The sequence below is a fragment of the Scyliorhinus torazame genome, chromosome 10 (genome assembly GCF_047496885.1).
Source record: "Scyliorhinus torazame isolate Kashiwa2021f chromosome 10, sScyTor2.1, whole genome shotgun sequence".
Taxonomy (NCBI): Eukaryota; Metazoa; Chordata; class Chondrichthyes; order Carcharhiniformes; family Scyliorhinidae; genus Scyliorhinus; species Scyliorhinus torazame.
In genome coordinates this window covers 201518172-201545921 of record NC_092716.1, presented here as the reverse complement: position 1 = coordinate 201545921, position 27750 = coordinate 201518172, and the positions used below count along the sequence as shown (strand labels likewise).

The 27750-nt window shown below is 54.4% G+C and overlaps 1 protein-coding gene across 1 annotated transcript in view; it reads left to right on the top strand.

Annotated features, from left to right (window-relative positions):
• The window catches only part of LOC140384502 (uncharacterized), a 300342-nt gene that overhangs the window by 43880 nt on the left and 228712 nt on the right, over positions 1-27750 (top strand). The window lies entirely within an intron of this gene.

Below are 27750 nucleotides of genomic sequence, written 5' to 3'. Positions count from 1 at the left end.
CTGAATACTGCAGCCCAGCATCTGAATACTGCAGCTCAGCATCTGAGTACTGCAGCCTAGCATCTGAGTACTGCAGCCCAGTATCTGAGTACTGCAGCCCAGTATCTGAGTACTGCAGCGCAGTATCTGAGTGCAGCAGCCCAGCGTCTGAGTACTGCAGCCCAGTATCTGAGTACTGCAGCCCAGCATCTGAGTACTGCAGCCCAGTATCTGAGTACTGCAGCCCAGCATCTGAATACTGCAGCTCAGCATCTGAGTACATAAGCCCAGCATCGGAATACTGCAGCCCAGCATCTGAATACTGCAGCTCAGCATCTGAGTACTGCAGCCTAGCATCTGAGTACAGCAGCTCAGTATCTGACTACTGCAGCCCAGTATCTGAGTACTGCAGCGCAGTATCTGAGTGCAGCAGCCCAGCATCTGAGTACTGCAGCCCAGCTTCTGAGTACTGCAGCCCAGTATCTGAGTACTGCAGCCAGCATCTGAATACTGCAGCCCAGCATCTGTGTACTGCAGCTCAGTATCTGAATACTGCAGCCCAGTATCTGAGTACTGCTGCCCAGTATCTGAGTACTGCAGCCCAGCATCTGAGGACTGCAGCCCAGCGTCTGTGTACTGCAGCTCAGCATCTGAGTACAGCAGCCCAGAATCTGAGTACTGCAGCCCGGTATCTGAGTACTGCAGCTTAGCATCTGTGTACTGCAGCCTAGCATCTGAGGACTGCAGCCCAGCATCTGTGTACTGCAGCTCAGCATCTGAGTACTGCAGCCCGGTATCTGAGTACTGCAGCCCAGCATCTGAGTACTGCAGCCCAGCATCTGAGTACTGCAGCCCAGCATCTGAGTACAGCAGCCCGGCATCTGAGTACTGCAGCCCAGCATGGCAATACTGCAGCCCAGCATCTGAGGACTGCAGCCCAGGATCTGTGTACTGCAGCTCAGCATCTGAGTACAGCAGCCCAGCATTTGTGTACTGCAGCTCAGTATCTGAACACTGCAGCCCAGTATCTGAGTACTGCAGCTCAGTATCTGAATACTGCAGCTCAGCATCTGAGGACTGCAGCCCAGCATCTGTGTACTGCAGCTCAGCATCTGAGTACAGCAGCCCAGCATTTGTGTACTGCAGCTCAGTATCTGAATACTGCAGCCCAGTATCTGAGTACTGCTGCCCAGTATCTGAGTACTGCAGCCCAGCATCTGAGGACTGCAGCCCAGCATCTGTGTACTGCAGCTCAGCATCTGAGTACAGCAGCCCAGAATCTGAGTACTGCAGCTCAGCATCTGAGTACTGCAGCCCGGTATCTGAGTACTGCCGCCCAGCATCTGAGTATTGCAGCCCAGCATCTGAGTACTGCAGCCCGGTATCTGAGTACTGCCGCTCAGTATCTGAGTACTGCAGCTCAGTATCTGAATACTGCAGACCAGCATCTGAGTACTGCCGCCCAGCATCTGAATACTGCCGCCCAGCATCTGAATACTGCCGCCCAGCATCTGAGTACTGCAGCCCAGCATCTGAGGACTGCAGCTCAGCATCTGAGTACAGCAGCCGAGCATTTGAGTACTGCAGCTCAGCATTTGAGTACTGCAGCTCAGCATCTGAGTACTGCAGCCCAGCATCTGAGTACTGCAGCCCAGCATCTGAGTACTGCCGCCCAGCATATGCGTACTGCAGCCCAGCATCTGAATACTGGCACCCAGCATCTGAGTACTGCCGCCCAGCATCTGAGTACTGCAGCCCAGCATCTGAGTACTGCAGCACAGCATCTGAGGACTGCAGCCCAGCTTCTGAGTACTGCAGCCCAGTATCTGAGTACTGCAGCCCAGCATCTGAATACTGCAGCCCAGTATCTGAGTACTGCAGCTCAGCATCTGAGTACAGCAGCTCAGCATCTGAGTACTGCAGCTCAGTATCTGAGTACTGCAGCCCAGCATCTGAGTACTGCAGCGCAGCATCAGAGTACTGCCGCCCAGCATCTGAGTATTGCAGCCTAGTATCTGAGTACTGCAGCTCAGCATCTGAATACTGCAGCCCAGCATCTGAATACTGCAGCTCAGCATCTGAGTACATAAGCCCACCATCTGAATACTGCAGCCCAGCATGTGAATACTGCAGCCCAGCATCTGAATACTGCAGCTCAGCATCTGAGTACATAAGCCCAGCATCTGAATACTGCAGCCCAGTATCTGAGTACTGCAGCTCAGCATCTGAGTACTGCAGCCCAGTATCTGAGTACTGCAGCCCAGTATCTGAGTACTGCAGCGCAGCATCTCAGTACTGCAGCGCAGCATCTGAGTACTGCAGCCCAGTATCTGAGTACTGCAGCGCAGTGTCTGAGTGCAGCAGCCCAGTGTCTGAGTACTGCAGCCCAGTATCTGAGTACGGCAGCCCAGTATCTGAGTACTGCAGCCCAGCATCTGAGTACTGCAGCCCAGCATCTGAGTACTGCAGCCCAGCATCTGAATACTGCAGCTCAGCATCTGAGTACATAAGCCCAGCATCTGAATACTGCAGCTCAGCATCTGAGTACTGCAGCCTAGCATCTGAGTACAGCAGCTCAGTATCTGACTACTGCAGCCCAGTATCTGAGTACTGCAGCACAGTATCTGAGTGCAGCAGCCCAGCATCTGAGTACTGCAGCCCAGCTTCTGAGTACTGCAGCCCAGTATCTGAGTACTGCAGCCCAGCATCTGAATACTGCAGCCCAGCATCTGTGTACTGCAGCTCAGCACCTGAGTACAGCAGCCCAGCATTTGTGTACTGCAGCTCAGTATCTGAATGCTGCAGCCCAGTATCTGAGTACTGCTGCCCAGTATCTGAGTACTGCAGCCCAGCATCTGAGGACTGCAGCCCAGCATCTGTGTACTGCAGCTCAGCATCTGAGTACAGCAGCCCAGAATCTGAGTACTGCAGCTCAGTATCTGAGTACTGCAGCTCAGCATCTGTGTACTGCAGCCTAGCATCTGAGGACTGCAGCCCAGCATCTGTGTACTGCAGCTCAGCATCTGAGTACTGCAGCCCGGTATCTGAGTACTGCAGCCCAGCATCTGAGTACTGCAGCCCAGCATCTGAGTACTGCAGCCCAGCATCTGAGTACGGCAGCCCGGCATCTGAGTACTGCAGCCCAGCATGGCAATACTGCAGCCCAGCATTTGAGGACTGCAGCCCAGCATCTGTGTACTGCAGCTCAGCATCTGAGTACAGCAGCCCAGCATTTGTGTACTGCAGCTCAGTATCTGAATACTGCAGCTCAGCATCTGAGGACTGCAGCCCAGCATCTGTGTACTGCAGCTCAGCATCTGAGTACAGCAGCCCAGCATTTGTGTACTGCAGCTCAGTATCTGAACACTGCAGCTCAGCATCTGAGGACTGCAGCCCAGCATCTGTGTACTGCAGCTCAGCATCTGAGTACAGCAGCCCAGCATTTGTGTACTGCAGCTCAGTATCTGAATACTGCAGCCCAGTATCTGAGTACTGCTGCCCAGTGTCTGAGTACTGCAGCCCAGCATCTGAGGACTGCAGCCCAGCATCTGTGTACTGCAGCTCAGCATCTGAGTACAGCAGCCCAGAATCTGAGTACTGCAGCTCAGCATCTGAGTACTGCAGCCCGGTATCTGAGTACTGCCGCCCAGCATCTGAGTATTGCAGCCCAGCATCTGAGTACTGCAGCCCGGCATCTGAGTACTGCCGCTCAGTATCTGAGTACTGCAGCTCAGTATCTGAATACTGCAGACCAGCATCTGAGTACTGCAGCCCAGTATCTGAGTACTGCAGCCCAGCATCTGAGTACTGCAGCTCAGTATATGAATACTGCAGCCCAGCATCTGAGTACTGCAGCCCAGTATCTGAGTACTGCAGCCCAGCATCTGAGGACTGCAGCTCAGCATCTGAGTACAGCAGCCGAGCATTTGAGTACTGCAGCTCAGCATCTGAGTACTGCAGCTCAGCATCTGAGTACTGCAGCCCAGCATCTGAGTACTGCCGCCCAGCATCTGAGTACTGCCGCCCAGCATCTGAGGACTGCAGCCCAGCATCTGTGTACTGCAGCTCAGTATCTGAGTACTGCAGCTCAGCATCTGTGTACTGCAGCCCAGCATCTGAGGACTGCAGCCCAGCATCTGTGTACTGCAGCTCAGCATCTGTGTACTGCAGCTCAGCATCTGAGTACAGCAGCCCAGCATCTGAGTACTGCAGCTCAGTATCTGAATACTGCAGCCCAGTATCTGAGTACTGCAGCCCAGTATCTGAGTACTGCAGCTCAGTATCTGAGTACTGCCGCCCAGCATCTGAATACTGCCGCTAGGCATCTGAGGACTGCCGCCCAGCATCTGAGTACTACAGCTCAGTACCTGAGTACTGCCGCCAAGCATCTGAATACTGCAGCCCAGTATCAGAATACTGCAGCCCAGTATCTGAGTGCTGCAGCCGAGTATCTGAGTACTGCCGCCCAGCATCTGAGTACTGCAGCCCAGTATCTGAGCACTGCAGCCCAGTATCAGAATACTGCAGCCCAGCATCTGAGTACTGCAGCTCAGTAGATGAATACTGCAGCCCAGTATCTGAGTACTGCAGCCCAGCATCTGAGGACTGCAGCTCAGCATCTGAGTACAGCAGCCCAGCATCTGAGTACTGCAGCTCCGCATCTGAGTACTGCAGCTCAGCATCTGAGTACTGCAGCTCAGCATCTGAGTACTGCAGCCCAGCATCTGAGTACTGCAGCCCAGCATCTGAGTACTGCCGCCCAGCATATGCGTACTGCAGCCCAGCATCTGAATACTGCAGCTCAGCATCTGAGTAATGCCGCTCAGAATCTGAGTACTGCAGCCCAGTATCTGAGTACTGCAGCCCAGTATATGAATACTGCAGCCCAGTATCTGAGTACTGCAGCCCAGCATCTGAGGACTGCAGCTCAGCATCTGAGTACAGCAGCCCAGCATTTGTGTACTGCAGCTCAGTATCTGAACACTGCAGCTCAGCATCTGAGGACTGCAGACCAGCATCTGTGTACTGCAGCTCAGCATCTGAGTACAGCAGCCCAGCATTTGTGTACTGCAGCTCAGTATCTGAATACTGCAGCCCAGTATCTGAGTACTGCTGCCCAGTGTCTGAGTACTGCAGCCCAGCATCTGAGGACTGCAGCCCAGCATCTGTGTACTGCAGCTCAGCATCTGAGTACAGCAGCCCAGAATCTGAGTACTGCAGCTCAGCATCTGAGTACTGCAGCCCGGTATCTGAGTACTGCCGCCCAGCATCTGAGTATTGCAGCCCAGCATCTGAGTACTGCAGCCCGGTATCTGAGTACTGCCGCTCAGTATCTGAGTACTGCAGCTCAGTATCTGAATACTGCAGACCAGCATCTGAGTACTGCAGCCCAGTATCTGAGTACTGCAGCCCAGCATCTGAGTACTGCAGCTCAGTATATGAATACTGCAGCCCAGCATCTGAGTACTGCAGCCCAGTATCTGAGTACTGCAGCCCAGCATCTGAGGACTGCAGCTCAGCATCTGAGTACAGCAGCCGAGCATTTGAGTACTGCAGCTCAGCATCTGAGTACTGCAGCTCAGCATCTGAGTACTGCAGCCCAGCATCTGAGTACTGCCGCCCAGCATCTGAGTACTGCCGCCCAGCATCTGAGGACTGCAGCCCAGCATCTGTGTACTGCAGCTCAGCATCTGAGTACAGCAGCCCAGAATCTGAGTACTGCAGCTCAGTATCTGAGTACTGCAGCTCAGCATCTGTGTACTGCAGCCCAGCATCTGAGGACTGCAGCCCAGCATCTGTGTACTGCAGCTCAGCATCTGTGTACTGCAGCTCAGCATCTGAGTACAGCAGCCCAGCATCTGAGTACTGCAGCTCAGTATCTGAATACTGCAGCCCAGTATCTGAGTACTGCAGCCCAGTATCTGAGTACTGCAGCTCAGTATCTGAGTACTGCCGCCCAGCATCTGAATACTGCCGCTAGGCATCTGAGGACTGCCGCCCAGCATCTGAGTACTACAGCTCAGTACCTGAGTACTGCCGCCAAGCATCTGAATACTGCAGCCCAGTATCAGAATACTGCAGCCCAGTATCTGAGTGCTGCAGCCGAGTATCTGAGTACTGCCGCCCAGCATCTGAGTACTGCAGCCCAGTATCTGAGCACTGCAGCCCAGTATCAGAATACTGCAGCCCAGCATCTGAGTACTGCAGCTCAGTAGATGAATACTGCAGCCCAGTATCTGAGTACTGCAGCCCAGCATCTGAGGACTGCAGCTCAGCATCTGAGTACAGCAGCCCAGCATCTGAGTACTGCAGCTCCGCATCTGAGTACTGCAGCTCAGCATCTGAGTACTGCAGCTCAGCATCTGAGTACTGCAGCCCAGCATCTGAGTACTGCAGCCCAGCATCTGAGTACTGCCGCCCAGCATATGCGTACTGCAGCCCAGCATCTGAATACTGCAGCTCAGCATCTGAGTAATGCCGCTCAGAATCTGAGTACTGCAGCCCAGTATCTGAGTACTGCAGCCCAGTATATGAATACTGCAGCCCAGTATCTGAGTACTGCAGCCCAGCATCTGAGGACTGCAGCTCAGCATCTGAGTACAGCAGCCCGGCATCTGAGTACTGCAGCCCAGCATCGCAATACTGCACCCCAGTATCTGAATACTGCAGCCTAGTATCTGAATACTACAGCCCAGTGTCTGAGTCCTGCAGCCCAGTATCTGAGTACTGCAGCCCAGCGTCTGAATACTGCAGCCCAGTGTCTGAGTCCTGCAGCCCAGTATCTGAGTACTGCAGCCCAGTATCTGAGTACTGCCGCCCAGCATCTGAGTATTGCAGCCTAGCATCTGAGTACTGCAGCCCGGTATCTGAGTACTGCCGCTCAGTATCTGAGTACTGCAGCTCAGTATCTGAATACTGCAGACCAGCATCTGAGTACTGCAGCCCAGCATCTGAATACTGCAGCCCAATATCTGAGTACTGCCGCCCAGCATCTGAATACTGCCGCCCAGCATCTGAGTACTGCAGCCCAGCATCTGAGTACTACAGCCCAGCATCTGAGTACTGCAGCCCGGTATCTGAGAACTGCAGCCCAGCATCTGAGGACTGCAGCTCAGCATCTGAGTACTGCAGCGCAGCATCTGAGTACTGCCGCCCAGCATTTGAATACTGCAGCTCAGCATCTGAGTACTGCAACCCAGCATCTGAGTACTGCAGCGCAGTATCTGAGTGCAGCAGCCCAGCATCTGAGTACTGCAGCTCAGTATCTGAATACTGCAGCCCAGCATCTGAGTACTGCAGCTCAGTATATGAATACTGCAGCCCAGTATCTGAGTACTGCAGCCCAGCATCTGAGGACTGCAGCTCAGCATCTGAGTACAGCAGCCCAGCATCTGAGTACTGCAGCTCAGCATCTGAGTACTGCAGCTCAGCATCTGAGTACTGCAGCTCAGCATCTGAGTACTGCAGCCCAGCATCTGAGTACTGCAGCCCAGCATCTGAGTACTGCCGCCCAGCATATGCGTACTGCAGCCCAGCATCTGAATACTGCTGCCCAGCATCTGAGTACTGCTGGCCAGTATCTGAGTACTGCAGCCCACTATCTGAGTACTGTCGGCCAGCATCTGAGTAATGCCGCTCAGAATCTGAGTACTGCAGCCCAGTATCTGAGTACTGCAGCCCAGTATCTGAGTACTGCAGCCCCATATCTGAGTACTGCAGCCCAGTATCTGAATACTGCAGCCCAGTATCTGAGTAGTGCCGGACAGCATCTGTGTCCTGCCGCCCAGCATCTGAGTACTGCGGCACAACATCTGAATACTGCGGCTCAGTATCTGAGTACTGCAGCTCAGCATCTGAGTACTGCAGCCCAGCATCTGAATACTGCCGCCCAGCATATGCGTACTGCAGCCCAGCATCTGAATACTGCTGCCCAGCATCTGAGTACTGCTGGCCAGCATCTGAGCACAGCAGCCCAGCATCTGAGTACTGCAGCCCAGTATCTGAGTACTGCAGCCCACTATCTGAGTACTGTCGCCCAGCATCTGAGTACTGCCGCCCAGCATCTGAGTCTTGCACCCCAGTATCTGAATACTGCAGCCTAGTATCTGAGTCCTGCAGCCCAGCATCTGAGAACTGCAGCCCAGCATCTGAGGACTGCAGCTCAGCATCTGAGTACTGCAGCGCAGCATCTGAGTACTGCCACCCAGCATCTGAATACTGCAGCTCAGCATCTGAGTACTGCAACCCAGCATCTGAATACTGCAGCCCAGCTTCTGAATACTGCAGCCCAGCATCTGAATACTGCAGCTCAGCATCTGAGTACTGCAGCCTAGCATCTGAGTACAGCATATCAGTATCTGACTACTGCAGCCCAGTATCTGAGTACTGCAGCGCAGTATCTGAGTGCAGCAGCCCAGCATCTGAGTACTGCAGCTCAGTATCTGAGTACTGCCGCCCAGCATCGGAATACTGCCGCCCAGCATCTGAGGACTGCCGCCCAGCATCTGAGTACTACAGCTCAGTACCTGAGTACTGCCGCCAAGCATCTGAATACTGCAGCCCAGTATCAGAATACTGCAGCCCAGCATCTGAGCACTGCAGCCCAGTATCTGAGTACTGCAGCCCAGTATCTGAGTACTGCAGCCCAGTATCTGAATACTGCAGCCCAGCATCTGAGTACTGCAGCTCAGTATATGAATACTGCAGCCCAGCATCTGAGTACTGCAGCCCAGTATCTGAGTACTGCAGCCCAGCATCTGAGGACTGCAGCTCAGCATCTGAGTACAGCAGCCCAGCATCTGAGGACTGCAGCTCAGCATCTGAGTACTGCAGCTCAGCATCTGAGTACTGCAGCCCAGCATCTGAGTACTGCAGCCCAGCATCTGAGTACTGCCGCCCAGCATATGCGTACTGCAGCCCAGCATCTGAATACTGTCACCCAGCATCTGAGTACTGCCACCCAGCATCTGAGTACTGCAGCCCAGCATCTGAGTACTGCAGCCCAGCATCTGAGGACTGCAGCTCAGCATCTGAGTACAGCAGCCCAGCATCTGAGTACTGCAGCTCAGTATCTGAATACTGCAGCCCAGTATCTGAGTACTGCAGCCCAGTATCTGAGTACTGCAGCCCAGTATCTGAGTACTGCAGCCCAGCATCTGGGGACTGCAGCCCAGCATCTGTGTACTGCAGCTCAGCATCTGAGTACAGCAGCCCAGAATCTGAGTACTGCAGCTCAGTATCTGAGTACTGCAGCTCAGCATCTGTGTACTGCAGCCCAGCATCTGAGGACTGCAGCCCAGCATCTGTGTACTGCAGCTCAGCATCTGAGTACAGCAGCCCAGCATCTGAGTACTGCAGCTCAGTATCTGAATACTGCAGCCCAGTATCGGAGTACTGCAGCCCAGTATCTGAGTACTGCAGCCCAGCATCTGAGGACTGCAGCCCAGCATCTGTGTACTGCAGCTCAGCATCTGAGTACAGCAGCCCAGAATCTGAGTACTGCAGCTCAGCATCTGAGTACTGCAGCTCAGCATCTGTGTACTGCAGACCAGCATCTGAGTACTGCAGCCCAGCATCTGAGTACTGCAGCGCAGCATCTGAGTACTGCCACCCAGCATCGGAGTACTGCAGCCGAGTATCTGAGTACTGCAGCTCAGCATCTGAGTACTGCAGCCTAGCATCTGAGTACAGCAGCTCAGTATCTGACTACTGCAGCCCAGTATCTGAGTACTGCAGCGCAGCATCTGAGTGCAGCAGCACAGCATCAGAGGGCTGCCGCTCACTATCTGAGTACTGCCGCCCAGCATCTGAATACTGCAGCCCAGCATCTGTGTACTGCAGCTCAGCATCTGAGGACTGCCGCCCAGCATCTGAGTACTAAAGCTCAGTACCTGAGTACTGCCGCCCAGCATCTGAATACTGCAGCCCAGTATCAAAATACTGCAGCCCAGCATCTGAGTACTGCAGCCCAGTATCTGAGTACTGCAGCCCAGTATCTGAGTACTGCAGCCCAGTATCTGAGTACTGCCACCCAGCTTCTGAGTACTGCCACCCAGCATCTGAGTACTGCAGCCCAGTATCTGAGTACTGTAGCCCAGTATCTGAAAACTGCAGCCCAGCATCTGAGTACTGCAGCCCAGTATCTGAGTACAGCAGCCCAGCATCTGAGTACTGCAGCCCAGCATCTGAGTACTGCAGCCCAGCATCTGAGTACTGCAGCCCACTGTCTGAGCCTTGCAGCCCAGCGTCTGAGTACTCCCGCTCAGTATTTGAGTACTGCAGCTCAGTATCTGAATACTGCAGCCCAACATCTGAATACTGCGGCTCAGTATCTGAGTACTGCAGCCCAGTATCTGAGTACTGTCACCCAGCATTCGAATACTGCAGCCCAGCATCTGAATACTGCAGCCCAGTATCTGAGTACTGCCGGCCAGCATCTGAATACTGCCGGCCAGCATCTGAGTACTGCTGCCCAGCATCTGAGTACTGTCACCCAGCATCTGAGTACTGCCGCCCAGCATCTGAGTACTGCCGCCCAGCATCTGAGTACTGCAGCCCAGCATCTGAGGACTGCAGCCCAGCATCTGTGTACTGCAGCTCAGCATCTGAGTACAGCAGCCCAGCATCTGAGTACTGCAGCTCAGTATCTGAATACTGCAGCCCAGTATCTGAGTACTGCAGCCCAGTATCTGAGTACTGCAGCCCTGCATCTGAGGACTGCAGCCCAGCATCTGTGTACTGCAGCTCAGCATCTGAGTACAGCAGCCCAGAATCTGAGTACTGCAGCTCAGTATCTGAGTACTGCAGCTCAGCATCTGTGTACTGCAGCCCAGCATCTGAGGACTCCAGCCCAGCATCTGTGTACTGCAGCTCAGCATCTGAGTACAGCAGCCCAGCATCTGAGGTCTGCAGCTCAGTATCTGAATACTGCAGCCCAGTATCTGAGTACTGCAGCCCAGTATCTGAGTACTGCAGCCCAGCATCTGAGGACTGCAGCCCAGCATCTGTGTACTGCAGCTCAGCATCTGAGTACAGCAGCCCAGAATCTGATTACTGCAGCCCAGTATCTGAGTACTGCAGCCCAGTATCTGAGTACTGCCACCCAGCTTCTGAGTATTGCCACCCAGCATCTGAGTACTGTAGCCCCGTATCTGAATACTGCAGCCCTGCATCTGAGTACTGCAGCCCAGTATCTGAGTACAGCAGCCCAGCATCTGAGTACTGCAGCCCAGCATCTGAGTACTGCAGCCCATTGTCTGAGCCTTGCAGCCCAGCGTCTGAGAACTGCAGCTCAGCATCTGTGTACTGCCTCCCTGTATCTGAGTACTGCAGCTCAGTATATGAATACTGCAGCCCAGCATCTGAGTACTGCAGCCCAGTATCTGAGTACTGCAGCCCAGCATCTGAGGACTGCAGCTCAGCATCTGAGTACAGCAGCCCAGCATCTGAGTACTGCAGCTCAGCATCTGAGTACTGCAGCTCAGCATCTGAGTACTGCAGCCCAGAATCTGAGTACTGCAGCCCAGCATCTGAGTACTGCAGCTCAGCATCTGAGTACTGCAGCCCAGCATCTGAGTACTGCAGCCCAGCATCTGAGTACTGCAGCTCAGCATCTGAGTACTGCAGCTCAGCATCTGAGTACTGCAGCCCAGCATCTGAGTACTGCCGCCCAGCATATGCGTACTGCAGCCCAGCATCTGAATACTGCTGCCCAGCATCTGAGTACTGCTGGCCAGCATCTGAGTACTGCAGCCCAGCATCTGAGGACTGCAGCCCACTATCTGAGTACTGTCGCCCAGCATCTGAGTACTGCCACCCAGCATCTGAGTCTTGCACCCCAGTATCTGAATACTGCAGCCTAGTATCTGAGTACTGCAGCCCAGCATCTGAATACTGCAGACCAGCATCTGAATACTGCAGACCAGCATCTGAATACTGCAGCCCAGCATCTGAGTACTGCCGCCCAGCATCTGAGTACTGCCGCCCAGCATCTGAGGACTGCAGCCCAGCATTGGTGTACTGCAGCTCAGCATCTGAGTACAGCAGCCCAGCATCTGAGTACTGCAGCTCAGTATCTGAATACTGCAGCCCAGTATCTGAGTACTGCAGCCCAGTATCTGGGTACTGCAGCCCAGCATCTGAGGACTGCAGCCCAGCATCTGTGTACTGCAGCTCAGCATCTGAGTACAGCAGCTCAACATCTTGGTACTGCAGCCTAGCATCTGAGGACAGCAGCCCAGCATCTGTGTACTGCAGCTCAGCATCTGAGTACTGCATCCCGGTATCTGAGTACTGCAGCCCAGCATCTGAGTACTGCAGCCCAGTATCTGAGTACTGCAGCCCAGCATCTGAGTACGGCAGCCCGGCATCTGAGTACTGCAGCCCAGCATCGCAATACTGCACCCCAGTATCTGAATACTGCAGCCTAGTATCTGAATACTACAGCCCAGTGTCTGAGTCCTGCAGCCCAGTATCTGAGTACTGCAGCCCAGCATCTGAATACTGCAGCCCAGTGTCTGAATACTGCAGCCCAGTGTCTGAGTCCTGCAGCCCAGTATCTGAGTACTGCAGCCCAGTATCTGAGCACTGCCGCCCAGCATCTGAGTATTGCAGCCCAGCATCTGAGTACTGCAGCCCGGTATCTGAGTACTGCCGCTCAGTATCTGAGTACTGCAGCTCAGTATCTGAATACTGCAGACCAGCATCTGAGTACTGCAGCCCAGTATCTGAGTACTGCAGCCCAGCATCTGAATACTGCAGCCCAATATCTGAGTACTGCCGCCCAGTATCTGAATACTGCCGCCCAGCATCTGAGTACTGCAGCCCAGCATCTGAGTACTACCGCCCAGCATCTGAGTACTGCAGCCCGGTATCTGAGAACTGCAGCCCAGCATCTGAGGACTGCAGCTCAGCATCTGAGTACTGCAGCGCAGCATCTGAGTACTGCCGCCCAGCATCTGAATACTGCAGCTCAGCATCTGAGTACTGCAACCCAGCATCTGAATACTGCAGCCCAGCTTCTGAATACTGCAGCCCAGCATCTGAATACTGCAGCTCAGCATCTCAGTACTGCAGCCTAGCATCTGAGTACAGCATATCAGTATCTGACTACTGCAGCCCAGTATCTGAGTACTGCAGCGCAGTATCTGAGTGCAGCAGCCCAGCATCTGAGTACTGCAGCTCAGTATCTGAGTCCTGCCGCCCAGCATCTGAATACTGCCGCCCAGCATCTGAGGACTGCCGCCCAGCATCTGAGTACTACAGCTCAGTACCTGAGTACTGCCGCCAAGCATCTGAATACTGCAGCCCAGTATCAGAATACTGCAGCCCAGCATCTGAGCACTGCAGCCCAGTATCTGAGTACTGCAGCCCAGTATCTGAGTACTGCAGCCCAGTATCTGAATACTGCAGCCCAGCATCTGAGTACTGCAGCTCAGTATATGAATACTGCAGCCCAGCATCTGAGTACTGCAGCCCAGTATCTGAGTACTGCAGCCCAGCATCTGAGGACTGCAGCTCAGCATCTGAGTACAGCAGCCCAGCTTCTGAGTACTGCAGCTCAGCATCTGAGTACTGCAGCCCAGCATCTGAGTACTGCAGCCCAGCATCTGAGTACTGCCGCCCAGCATATGCGTACTGCAGCCCAGCATCTGAATACTGTCACCCAGCATCTGAGTACTGCCGCCCAGCATCTGAGTACTGCAGCCCAGCATCTGAGTACTGCAGCCCAGCATCTGAGGACTGCAGCCCAGCATCTGTGTACTGCAGCTCAGCATCTGAGTACAGCAGCCCAGAATCTGAGTACTGCAGCTCAGTACCTGAGTACTGCAACTCAGCATCTGTGTACTGCAGCCCAGCATCTGAGTACTGCAGCCGAGTATCTGAGTACTGCAGCTCAGCATCTCAGTACTGCAGCCTAGCATCTGAGTACAGCAGCCCAGTATCTGAGTACTGCAGCGCAGCATCTGAGTGCAGCAGCACAGCATCTGAGTACTGCAGCCCAGCATCTGAGGACTGCCGCCCAGCATCTGAGTACTAAAGCTCAGCACCTGAGTACTGCCGCCCAGCATCTGAATACTGCAGCCCAGTATCTGAGTACTGCAGCCCAGCATCTGAGTACTGCCGCCCAGCATCTGAGTACTGCCACCCAGCTTCTGAGTACTGCAGCCCACTGTCTGAGCCTTGCAGCCCAGCGTCTGAGTACTCCCGCTCAGTATTTGAGTACTGCAGCTCAGTATCTGAATACTGCAGCCCAACATCTGAATACTGCGGCTCAGTATCTGAGTACTGCAGCCCAGTATCTGAGTACTGTCACCCAGCATTCGAATACTGCCGGCCAGCATCTGAATACTGCCGGCCAGCATCTGAGTACTGCTGCCCGGCATCTGAGTACTGTCACCCAGCATCTGAGTACTGCCGCCCAGCATCTGAGTACTGCCGCCCAGCATCTGAGTACTGCAGCCCAGCATCTGAGGACTGCAGCCCAGCATCTGTGTACTGCAGCTCAGCATCTGAGTACAGCAGCCCGGCATCTGAGTACTGCAGCTCAGTATCTGAATACTGCAGCCCAGTATCTGAGTACTGCAGCCCAGTATCTGAGTACTGCAGCCCAGCATCTGAGGACTGCAGCCCAGCATCTGTGTACTGCAGCTCAGCATCTGAGTACAGCAGCCCAGAATCTGAGTACTGCAGCTCAGTATCTGAGTACTGCAGCTCAGCATCTGTGTACTGCAGCCCAGCATCTGAGGACTGCAGCCCAGCATCTGTGTACTGCAGCTCAGCATCTGAGTACAGCAGCCCAGCATCTGAGGTCTGCAGCTCAGTATCTGAATACTGCAGCCCAGCATCTGAGGACTGCAGCCCAGCATCTGTGTACTGCAGCTCAGCATCTGAGTACAGCAGCCCAGAATCTGATTACTGCAGCCCAGTATCTGAGTACTGCAGCCCAGTATCTGGGTACTGCCACCCAGCTTCTGAGTATTGCCACCCAGCATCTGAGTACTGTAGCCCCGTATCTGAATACTGCAGCCCAGCATCTGAGTACTGCAGCCCAGTATCTGAGTACAGCAGCCCAGCATCTGAGTACTGCAGCCCAGCATCTGAGTACTGCAGCCCACTGTCTGAGCCTTGCAGCCCAGCGTCTGAGTACTGCAGCTCAGCATCTGTGTACTGCCTCCCTGTATCTGAGTACTGCAGCTCAGTATATGAATACTGCAGCCCAGCATCTGAGTACTGCAGCCCAGTATCTGAGTACTGCAGCCCAGCATCTGAGGACTGCAGCTCAGCATCTGAGTACAGCAGCCCAGCATCTGAGTACTGCAGCTCAGCATCTGAGTACTGCAGCTCAGCATCTGAGTACTGCAACCCAGCATCTGAATACTGCAGCCCAGCTTCTGAATACTGCAGCCCAGCATCTGAATACTGCAGCTCAGCATCTCAGTACTGCAGCCTAGCATCTGAGTACAGCATATCAGTATCTGACTACTGCAGCCCAGTATCTGAGTACTGCAGCGCAGTATCTGAGTGCAGCAGCCCAGCATCTGAGTACTGCAGCTCAGTATCTGAGTCCTGCCGCCCAGCATCTGAATACTGCCGCCCAGCATCTGAGGACTGCCGCCCAGCATCTGAGTACTACAGCTCAGTACCTGAGTACTGCCGCCAAGCATCTGAATACTGCAGCCCAGTATCAGAATACTGCAGCCCAGCATCTGAGCACTGCAGCCCAGTATCTGAGTACTGCAGCCCAGTATCTGAGTACTGCAGCCCAGTATCTGAATACTGCAGCCCAGCATCTGAGTACTGCAGCTCAGTATATGAATACTGCAGCCCAGCATCTGAGTACTGCAGCCCAGTATCTGAGTACTGCAGCCCAGCATCTGAGGACTGCAGCTCAGCATCTGAGTACAGCAGCCCAGCTTCTGAGTACTGCAGCTCAGCATCTGAGTACTGCAGCCCAGCATCTGAGTACTGCAGCCCAGCATCTGAGTACTGCCGCCCAGCATATGCGTACTGCAGCCCAGCATCTGAATACTGTCACCCAGCATCTGAGTACTGCCGCCCAGCATCTGAGTACTGCAGCCCAGCATCTGAGTACTGCAGCCCAGCATCTGAGGACTGCAGCCCAGCATCTGTGTACTGCAGCTCAGCATCTGAGTACAGCAGCCCAGAATCTGAGTACTGCAGCTCAGTACCTGAGTACTGCAACTCAGCATCTGTGTACTGCAGCCCAGCATCTGAGTACTGCAGCCGAGTATCTGAGTACTGCAGCTCAGCATCTCAGTACTGCAGCCTAGCATCTGAGTACAGCAGCCCAGTATCTGAGTACTGCAGCGCAGCATCTGAGTGCAGCAGCACAGCATCTGAGTACTGCAGCCCAGCATCTGAGGACTGCCGCCCAGCATCTGAGTACTAAAGCTCAGCACCTGAGTACTGCCGCCCAGCATCTGAATACTGCAGCCCAGTATCTGAGTACTGCAGCCCAGCATCTGAGTACTGCCGCCCAGCATCTGAGTACTGCCACCCAGCTTCTGAGTACTGCAGCCCACTGTCTGAGCCTTGCAGCCCAGCGTCTGAGTACTCCCGCTCAGTATTTGAGTACTGCAGCTCAGTATCTGAATACTGCAGCCCAACATCTGAATACTGCGGCTCAGTATCTGAGTACTGCAGCCCAGTATCTGAGTACTGTCACCCAGCATTCGAATACTGCCGGCCAGCATCTGAATACTGCCGGCCAGCATCTGAGTACTGCTGCCCGGCATCTGAGTACTGTCACCCAGCATCTGAGTACTGCCGCCCAGCATCTGAGTACTGCCGCCCAGCATCTGAGTACTGCAGCCCAGCATCTGAGGACTGCAGCCCAGCATCTGTGTACTGCAGCTCAGCATCTGAGTACAGCAGCCCGGCATCTGAGTACTGCAGCTCAGTATCTGAATACTGCAGCCCAGTATCTGAGTACTGCAGCCCAGTATCTGAGTACTGCAGCCCAGCATCTGAGGACTGCAGCCCAGCATCTGTGTACTGCAGCTCAGCATCTGAGTACAGCAGCCCAGAATCTGAGTACTGCAGCTCAGTATCTGAGTACTGCAGCTCAGCATCTGTGTACTGCAGCCCAGCATCTGAGGACTGCAGCCCAGCATCTGTGTACTGCAGCTCAGCATCTGAGTACAGCAGCCCAGCATCTGAGGTCTGCAGCTCAGTATCTGAATACTGCAGCCCAGCATCTGAGGACTGCAGCCCAGCATCTGTGTACTGCAGCTCAGCATCTGAGTACAGCAGCCCAGAATCTGATTACTGCAGCCCAGTATCTGAGTACTGCAGCCCAGCATCTGGGTACTGCCACCCAGCTTCTGAGTATTGCCACCCAGCATCTGAGTACTGTAGCCCCGTATCTGAATACTGCAGCCCAGCATCTGAGTACTGCAGCCCAGTATCTGAGTACAGCAGCCCAGCATCTGAGTACTGCAGCCCAGCATCTGAGTACTGCAGCCCACTGTCTGAGCCTTGCAGCCCAGCGTCTGAGTACTGCAGCTCAGCATCTGTGTACTGCCTCCCTGTATCTGAGTACTGCAGCTCAGTATATGAATACTGCAGCCCAGCATCTGAGTACTGCAGCCCAGTATCTGAGTACTGCAGCCCAGCATCTGAGGACTGCAGCTCAGCATCTGAGTACAGCAGCCCAGCATCTGAGTACTGCAGCTCAGCATCTGAGTACTGCAGCTCAGCATCTGAGTACTGCAGCTCAGCATCTGAGTACTGCAGCCCAGCATCTGAGTACTGCAGCCCAGCATCTGAGTACTGCAGCTCAGCATCTGAGTACTGCAGCCCAGCATCTGAGTACTGCAGCCCAGCATCTGAGTACTGCAGCTCAGCATCTGAGTACTGCAGCCCAGCATCTGAGTACTGCAGCCCAGCATCTGAGTACTGCAGCTCAGCATCTGAGTACTGCAGCCCAGCATCTGAGTACTGCAGCCCAGCATCTGAGTACTGCAGCTCAGCATCTGAGTACTGCAGCTCAGCATCTGAGTACTGCAGCCCAGCATCTGAGTACTGCTGCCCAGCATCTGAGTACTGCTGGCCAGCATCTGAGTACTGCAGCCCAGCATCTGAGGACTGCAGCCCAGTATTTGAGGACTGCAGCCCACTATCTGAGTACTGTCGCCCAGCATCTGAGTACTGCCACCCAGCATCTGAGTATTGCAGCCCAGTATCTGAATACTGCAGCCTAGTATCTGAGTACTGCATCCCAGCATCTGAATACTGCAGCCCAGCATCTGAATACTGCAGCCCAGCATCTGCATACTGCAGCCCAGTGTCTGAGTCCTGCAGCCCAGCATCTGAGTACTGCCGCTCAGTATCTGAGGACTGCAGCTCAGTATCTGAATACTGCAGCCCAGCATCGGAATACTGCAGCCCAATATCTGAGTACTGCCGCCCAGCGTCTGAATACTGCCGCCCAGCATCTGAGCAATGCCGCCCAGAATCTGAGTACTGCAGCCCAGTATCTGAGTACTGCAGCCCAGTATCTGAGTACTGCAGCCCAGTATCTGAGTACTGCAGCCCAGTATCTGAATACTGCAGCACAGCATCTGAGTACTGTAGCCCGGTATCTGAGTACTGCCGGCCAGCATCTGAATACTGCAGCCCAGTATCTGAGTACTGCCGGCCAGCATCTGTGTCCTGCCGCCCAGCATCTGAGTACTGCGGCCCAACATCTGAATACTGCGGCTCAGTATCTGAGTACTGCAGCTCAGCATCTGAGTACTGCAGCCCAGTATCTGAGTACTGCAGGCCAGCATCTGTGTCCTGCCGCCCAGCATCTGAGTACTGCGGCCCAACATCTGAGTACTGCGGCTCAGTATTTGAGTACTGCAGCTCAGCATCTGAGTACTGCAGCCCAGCATCTGAGTACTGCAGCCCAGCATCTGAGTACTGCTGCCCAGCATCTGAGTACTGCAGCCCAGCATCTGAGTACTGCTGCCCAGCATATGCGTACTGCAGCCCAGCATCTGAATACTGCAGCCGAGCATCTGAGTACTGCAGCTGAGCATCTGAGTACTGCACCGCAGTATCTGAGTACTGCAGCCCACTATCTGAGTACTGTCGCCCAGCATCTGAGCACTGCCGCCCAGCATCTGAGTCTTGCACCCCAGTATCTGAATACTGCAGCCCAGCATCTGAATACTGCAGCCCAGCATCTGAATACTGCAGCCCAGTGTCTGAGTCCTGCAGCCCAGCATCTGAGTACTCCCGCTCAGTATTTGAGTACTGCAGCTCAGTATCTGAATACTGCAGCTCAGCATCTGAGTACTGCAGCCCAGTATCTGAGTATTGCAGCCCAGCATCGGAATACTGCAGCCCAATATCTGTGTACTGCCACCCAGCATCTGAATACTGCCGCCCAGCATCTGAGTAATGCCGCCCAGAATCTGAGTACTGCAGCCCAGTATCTCAGTACTGCAGCCCAGTATCTGAGTACTGCAGCCCAGTATCTGAATACTGCAGCACAGCATCTGAGTACTGCAACCCAGTATCTGAGTACTGCAGCCCAGTATCTGAGTACTGCGGCCCAGAATCTGAGAACTGCAGCCCAGTATCTGAGTACTGCCGGCCAGCATCTGTGTCCTACCGCCGAGCATCTGAGTACTGCGGCCCAACATCTGAATACTACGGCTCAGTATCTGAGTGCTGCAGCCCAGTATCTGAGTACTGTCGCCCAGCATCTGAGTACTGCAGCCCCGCATTTGAATACTGCAGCCCAGTATTTGAGTACTGCCGCCCAGCATCTGAATACTGCCGCCCAGCATCTGAATACTGCCGGCCAGCATCTGAGTACTGCTGCCCAGCATCTGAGTACTGTCACCCAGTATCTGAGTACTGCCGCCCAGCATCTGAGTACTGCCGCCCAGCATCTGAGTACTGCAGCCCAGCAGCTGAATACTGCAGCCCAGTATCTGAGTACTGCAGCCGAGTATCTGAGTACTGCCGCCCAGCATCTGAGTACTGCAGCCCAGTATCTGAGTACTGCAGCCCAGTATCTGAATACTGCAGCCCAGCATCTGAGTACTGCAGCTCAGTATATGAATACTGCAGCCCAGCATCTGAGTACTGCAGCCCAGTATCTGAGTGCTGCAGCCCAGCATCTGAGGACTGCAGCTCAGCATCTGAGTACAGCAGCCCAGCATCTGAGTACTGCAGCTCAGCATCTGAGTACTGCAGCTCAGCATCTGAGTACTGCAGCCCAGCATCTGAGTACTGCAGCCCAGCATCTGAGTACTGCCGCCCAGCATATGCGTACTGCAGCCCAGCACCTGAATACTGTCACCCAGCATCTGAGTACTGCCGCCCAGCATCTGAGTACTGCAGCCCAGCATCTGAGTACTGCAGCCCAGCATCTGAGGACTGCAGCCCAGCATCTGTGTACTGCAGCTCAGCATCTGAGTACAGCAGCCTAGAATCTGAGTACTGCAGCTCATTATCTGAGTACTGCAGCTCAGCATCTGTGTACTGCAGCCCAGCATCTGAGTACTGCAGCCGAGTATCTGAGTACTGCAGCTCAGCATCTGAGTACTGCAGCCTAGCATCTGAGTACAGCAGCCCAGTATCTGAGTACTGCAGCGCAGCATCTGAGTGCAGCAGCACAGCATCTGAGTACTGCAGCCCAGCATCTGAGGACTGCCGCCCAGCATCTGAGTACTAAAGCTCAGTACCTGAGTACTGCCGCCCAGCATCTGAATACTGCAGCCCAGTATCAGAATACTGCAGCCCAGCATCTGAGTACTGCAGCCCAGTATCTGAGTACTGCAGCCCAGTATCTGAGTACTGCAGCCCAGTATCTGAGTACTGCCACCCAGCTTCTGAGTACTGCCACCCAGCATCTGAGTACTGCAGCACAGTATCTGAGTACTGTAGCCCAGTATCTGAATACTGCAGCCTAGCATCAGCATCTGAGTACTGCAGCCCAGTATCTGAGTACTGTAGCCCAGTATCTGAATACTGCAGCCCAGCATCAGCCTCTGAGTACTGCAGCCCAGTATCTGAGTACAGCAGCCCAGCATCTGAGTACTGCAGCCCAGCATCTGAGTACTGCAGCCCACTGTCTCAGCCTTGCAGCCCAGCGTCTGAGTACTCCCGCTCAGTATTTGAGTACTGCAGCTCAGTATCTGAATACTGCAGCCCAACATCTGAATACTGCGGCTCAGTATCTGAGTACTGCAGCCCAGTATCTGAGTACTGTCACCCAGCATTCGAATACTGCAGCCCAGCATCTGAATGCTGCAGCCCAGTATCTGAGTACTGCCGGCCAGCATCTGAATACTGCCGGCCAGCATCTGAGTACTGCTGCCCGGCATCTGAGTACTGTCACCCAGCATCTGAGTACTGCCGCCCAGCATCTGAGTACTGCCGCCCAGCATCTGAGTACTGCAGCCCAGCATCTGAGGACTGCAGCCCAGCATCTGTGTACTGCAGCTCAGCATCTGAGTACAGCAGCCCGGCATCTGAGTACTGCAGCTCAGTATCTGAATACTGCAGCCCAGTATCTGAGTACTGCAGCCCAGTATCTGAGTACTGCAGCCCAGCATCTGAGGACTGCAGCCCAGCATCTGTGTACTGCAGCTCAGCATCTGAGTACAGCAGCCCAGAATCTGAGTACTGCAGCTCAGTATCTGAGTACTGCAGCTCAGCATCTGTGTACTGCAGCCCAGCATCTGAGGACTCCAGCCCAGCATCTGTGTACTGCAGCTCAGCATCTGAGTACAGCAGCCCAGCATCTGAGGTCTGCAGCTCAGTATCTGAATACTGCAGCCCAGCATCTGAGGACTGCAGCCCAGCATCTGTGTACTGCAGCTCAGCATCTGAGTACAGCAGCCCAGAATCTGATTACTGCAGCCCAGTATCTGAGTACTGCAGCCCAGTATCTGAGTACTGCCACCCAGCTTCTGAGTATTGCCACCCAGCATCTGAGTACTGTAGCCCCGTATCTGAATACTGCAGCCCAGCATCTGAGTACTGCAGCCCAGTATCTGAGTACAGCAGCCCAGCATCTGAGTACTGCAGCCCAGCATCTGAGTACTGCAGCCCACTGTCTGAGCCTTGCAGCCCAGCGTCTGAGTACTGCAGCTCAGCATCTGTGTACTGCCTCCCTGTATCTGAGTACTGCAGCTCAGTATATGAATACTGCAGCCCAGCATCTGAGTACTGCAGCCCAGTATCTGAGTACTGCAGCCCAGCATCTGAGGACTGCAGCTCAGCATCTGAGTACAGCAGCCCAGCATCTGAGTACAGCAGCCCAGCATCTGAGTACTGCAGCTCAGCATCTGAGTACTGCAGCTCAGCATCTGAGTACTGCAGCCCAGCATCTGAGTACTGCAGCCCAGCATCTGAGGACTGCAGCCCAGCATCTGTGTACTGCAGCTCAGCATCTGAGTACAGCAGCCCGGCATCTGAGTACTGCAGCTCAGTATCTGAATACTGCAGCCCAGTATCTGAGTACTGCAGCCCAGTATCTGAGTACTGCAGCCCAGCATCTGAGGACTGCAGCCCAGCATCTGTGTACTGCAGCTCAGCATCTGAGTACAGCAGCCCAGAATCTGAGTACTGCAGCTCAGTATCTGAGTACTGCAGCTCAGCATCTGTGTACTGCAGCCCAGCATCTGAGGACTCCAGCCCAGCATCTGTGTACTGCAGCTCAGCATCTGAGTACAGCAGCCCAGCATCTGAGGTCTGCAGCTCAGTATCTGAATACGGCAGCCCAGCATCTGAGGACTGCAGCCCAGCATCTGTGTACTGCAGCTCAGCATCTGAGTACAGCAGCCCAGAATCTGATTACTGCAGCCCAGTATCTGAGTACTGCAGCCCAGTATCTGAGTACTGCCACCCAGCTTCTGAGTATTGCCGCCCAGCATCTGAGTACTGTAGCCCCGTATCTGAATACTGCAGCCCAGCATCTGAGTACTGCAGCCCAGTATCTGAGTACAGCAGCCCAGCATCTGAGTACTGCGGCCCAGCATCTGAGTACTGCAGCCCACTGTCTGAGCCTTGCAGCCCAGCGTCTGAGTACTGCAGCTCAGCATCTGTGTACTGCCTCCCTGTATCTGAGTACTACAGCTCAGTATATGAATACTGCAGCCCAGCATCTGAGTACTGCAGCCCAGTATCTGAGTACTGCAGCCCAGCATCTGAGGACTGCAGCTCAGCATCTGAGTACAGCAGCCCAGCATCTGAGTACTGCAGCTCAGCATGTGAGTACTGCAGCTCAGCATCTGAGTACTGCAGCCCAGCATCTGAGTACTGCAGCCCAGCATCTGAGTACTGCAGCTCAGCATCTGAGTACTGAAGCCCAGCATCTGAGTACTGCAGCCCAGCATCTGCGTACTGCAGCTCAGCATCTGAGTACTGCAGCTCAGCATCTGAGTACTGCAGCCCAGCATCTGAGTACTGCCGCCCAGCATATACGTACTGCAGCCCAGCATCTGAATACTGCTGCCCAGCATCTGAGTACTGCTGGCCAGCATCTGAGTACTGCAGCCCAGCATCTGAGGACTGCAGCCCAGTATTTGAGTACTGCAGCCCACTATCTGAGTACTGTCGCCCAGCATCTGAGTACTGCCACCCAGCATCTGAGTATTGCAGCCCAGTATCTGAATACTGCAGCCTAGTATCTGAGTACTGCATCCCAGCATCTGAATACTGCAGCCCAGCATCTGAATACTGCAGCCCAGCATCTGCATACTGCAGCCCAGTGTCTGAGTCCTGCAGCCCAGCATGTGAGTACTGCCGCTCAGTATCTGAGGACTGCAGCTCAGTATCTGAATACTGCAGCCCAGCATCGGAATACTGCAGCCCAATATCTGAGTACTGCCGCCCAGCATCTGAATACTGCAGCCCAGCATCTGAGCAATGCCGCCCAGAATCTGAGTACTGCAGCCCAGTATCTGAGTACTGCCACCCAGCATCTGAGTACTGCGGCCCAACATCTGAATACTGCGGCTCAGTATCTGAGTACTGCAGCTCAGCATCTGAGTACTGCAGCCCAGTATCTGAGTACTGCCGGCCAGCATCTGTGTCCTGCCGCCCAGCATCTGAGTACTGCGGCCCAACATCTGAGTACTGCGGCTCAGTATTTGAGTACTGCAGCTCAGCATCTGAGTACTGCAGCCCAGCATCTGAGTACTGCAGCCCAGCATCTGAGTACTGCTGCCCAGCATCTGAGTACTGCAGCCCAGCATCTGAGTACTGCTGCCCAGCATATGCGTACTGCAGCCCAGCATCTGAATACTGCAGCCGAGCATCTGAGTACTGCAGCTGAGCATCTGAGTACTGCACCCCAGTATCTGAGTACTGCAGCCCACTATCTGAGTACTGTCGCCCAGCATCTGAGCACTGCCGCCCAGCATCTGAGTCTTGCACCCCAGTATCTGAATACTGCAGCCCAGCATCTGAATACTGCAGCCCAGCATCTGAATACTGCAGCCCAGTGTCTGAGTCCTGCAGCCCAGCATCTGAGTACTCCCGCTCAGTATTTGAGTACTGCAGCTCAGTATCTGAATACTGCAGCCCAGCATCTGAGTACTGCAGCCCAGTATCTGAGTACTGCAGCCCAGCATCGGAATACTGCAGCCCAATATCTGTGTACTGCCACCCAGCATCTGAATACTGCCGCCCAGCATCTGAGTAATGCCGCCCAGAATCTGAGTACTGCAGCCCAGTATCTCAGTACTGCAGCCCAGTGTCTGAGTACTGCAGCCCAGTATCTGAATACTGCAGCACAGCATCTGAGTACTGCAACCCAGTATCTGAGTACTGCAGCCCAGTATCTGAGTACTGCAGCCCAGTATCTGAGTACTGCGGCCCAGAATCTGAGAACTGCAGCCCAGTATCTGAGTACTGCCGGCCAGCATCTGTGTCCTACCGCCGAGCATCTGAGTACTGCGGCCCAACATCTGAATACTACGGCTCAGTATCTGAGTGCTGCAGCCCAGTATGTGAGTACTGTCGCCCAGCATCTGAGTACTGCAGCCCCGCATCTGAATACTGCAGCCCAGTATTTGAGTACTGCCGCCCAGCATCTGAATACTGCCGCCCAGCATCTGAATACTGCCGGCCAGCATCTGAGTACTGCTGCCCAGCATCTGAGTACTGTCACCCAGTATCTGAGTACTGCCGCCCAGCATCTGAGTACTGCCGCCCAGCATCTGAGTACTGCAGCCCAGCAGCTGAATACTGCAGCTCAGTATCTGAATACTGCAGCCCAGTATCTGAGTACTGCAGCCCAGTATCTGAGTACTGCAGCCCAGCATCTGAGGACTGCAGCCCAGCATCTGTGTACTGCAGCTCAGCATCTGAGTACAGCAGCCCAGAATCTGAGTACTGCAGCTCAGTATCTGAGTACTGCAGCTCAGCATCTGTGTACTGCAGCCCAGCATCTGAGGACTGCAGCCCAGCATCTGTGTACTGCAGCTCAGCATCTGAGTACAGCAGCCCAGCATCTGAGGTCTGCAGCTCAGTATCTGAATACTGCAGCCCAGCATCTGAGGACTGCAGCCCAGCATCTGTGTACTGCAGCTCAGCATCTGAGTACAGCAGCCCAGAATCTGATTACTGCAGCCCAGTATCTGAGTACTGCAGCCCAGTATCTGGGTACTGCCACCCAGCTTCTGAGTATTGCCACCCAGCATCTGAGTACTGTAGCCCCGTATCTGAATACTGCAGCCCAGCATCTGAGTACTGCAGCCCAGTATCTGAGTACAGCAGCCCAGCATCTGAGTACTGCAGCCCAGCATCTGAGTACTGCAGCCCACTGTCTGAGCCTTGCAGCCCAGCGTCTGAGTACTGCAGCTCAGCATCTGTGTACTGCCTCCCTGTATCTGAGTACTGCAGCTCAGTATATGAATACTGCAGCCCAGCATCTGAGTACTGCAGCCCAGTATCTGAGTACTGCAGCCCAGCATCTGAGGACTGCAGCTCAGCATCTGAGTACAGCAGCCCAGCATCTGAGTACTGCAGCTCAGCATCTGAGTACTGCAGCTCAGCATCTGAGTACTGCAACCCAGCATCTGAATACTGCAGCCCAGCTTCTGAATACTGCAGCCCAGCATCTGAATACTGCAGCTCAGCATCTCAGTACTGCAGCCTAGCATCTGAGTACAGCATATCAGTATCTGACTACTGCAGCCCAGTATCTGAGTACTGCAGCGCAGTATCTGAGTGCAGCAGCCCAGCATCTGAGTACTGCAGCTCAGTATCTGAGTCCTGCCGCCCAGCATCTGAATACTGCCGCCCAGCATCTGAGGACTGCCGCCCAGCATCTGAGTACTACAGCTCAGTACCTGAGTACTGCCGCCAAGCATCTGAATACTGCAGCCCAGTATCAGAATACTGCAGCCCAGCATCTGAGCACTGCAGCCCAGTATCTGAGTACTGCAGCCCAGTATCTGAGTACTGCAGCCCAGTATCTGAATACTGCAGCCCAGCATCTGAGTACTGCAGCTCAGTATATGAATACTGCAGCCCAGCATCTGAGTACTGCAGCCCAGTATCTGAGTACTGCAGCCCAGCATCTGAGGACTGCAGCTCAGCATCTGAGTACAGCAGCCCAGCTTCTGAGTACTGCAGCTCAGCATCTGAGTACTGCAGCCCAGCATCTGAGTACTGCAGCCCAGCATCTGAGTACTGCCGCCCAGCATATGCGTACTGCAGCCCAGCATCTGAATACTGTCACCCAGCATCTGAGTACTGCCGCCCAGCATCTGAGTACTGCAGCCCAGCATCTGAGTACTGCAGCCCAGCATCTGAGGACTGCAGCCCAGCATCTGTGTACTGCAGCTCAGCATCTGAGTACAGCAGCCCAGAATCTGAGTACTGCAGCTCAGTACCTGAGTACTGCAACTCAGCATCTGTGTACTGCAGCCCAGCATCTGAGTACTGCAGCCGAGTATCTGAGTACTGCAGCTCAGCATCTCAGTACTGCAGCCTAGCATCTGAGTACAGCAGCCCAGTATCTGAGTACTGCAGCGCAGCATCTGAGTGCAGCAGCACAGCATCTGAGTACTGCAGCCCAGCATCTGAGGACTGCCGCCCAGCATCTGAGTACTAAAGCTCAGCACCTGAGTACTGCCGCCCAGCATCTGAATACTGCAGCCCAGTATCTGAGTACTGCAGCCCAGCATCTGAGTACTGCCGCCCAGCATCTGAGTACTGCCACCCAGCTTCTGAGTACTGCAGCCCACTGTCTGAGCCTTGCAGCCCAGCGTCTGAGTACTCCCGCTCAGTATTTGAGTACTGCAGCTCAGTATCTGCATACTGCAGCCCAACATCTGAATACTGCGGCTCAGTATCTGAGTACTGCAGCCCAGTATCTGAGTACTGTCACCCAGCATTCGAATACTGCCGGCCAGCATCTGAATACTGCCGGCCAGCATCTGAGTACTGCTGCCCGGCATCTGAGTACTGTCACCCAGCATCTGAGTACTGCCGCCCAGCATCTGAGTACTGCCGCCCAGCATCTGAGTACTGCAGCCCAGCATCTGAGGACTGCAGCCCAGCATCTGTGTACTGCAGCTCAGCATCTGAGTACAGCAGCCCGGCATCTGAGTACTGCAGCTCAGTATCTGAATACTGCAGCCCAGTATCTGAGTACTGCAGCCCAGTATCTGAGTACTGCAGCCCAGCATCTGAGGACTGCAGCCCAGCATCTGTGTACTGCAGCTCAGCATCTGAGTACAGCAGCCCAGAATCTGAGTACTGCAGCTCAGTATCTGAGTACTGCAGCTCAGC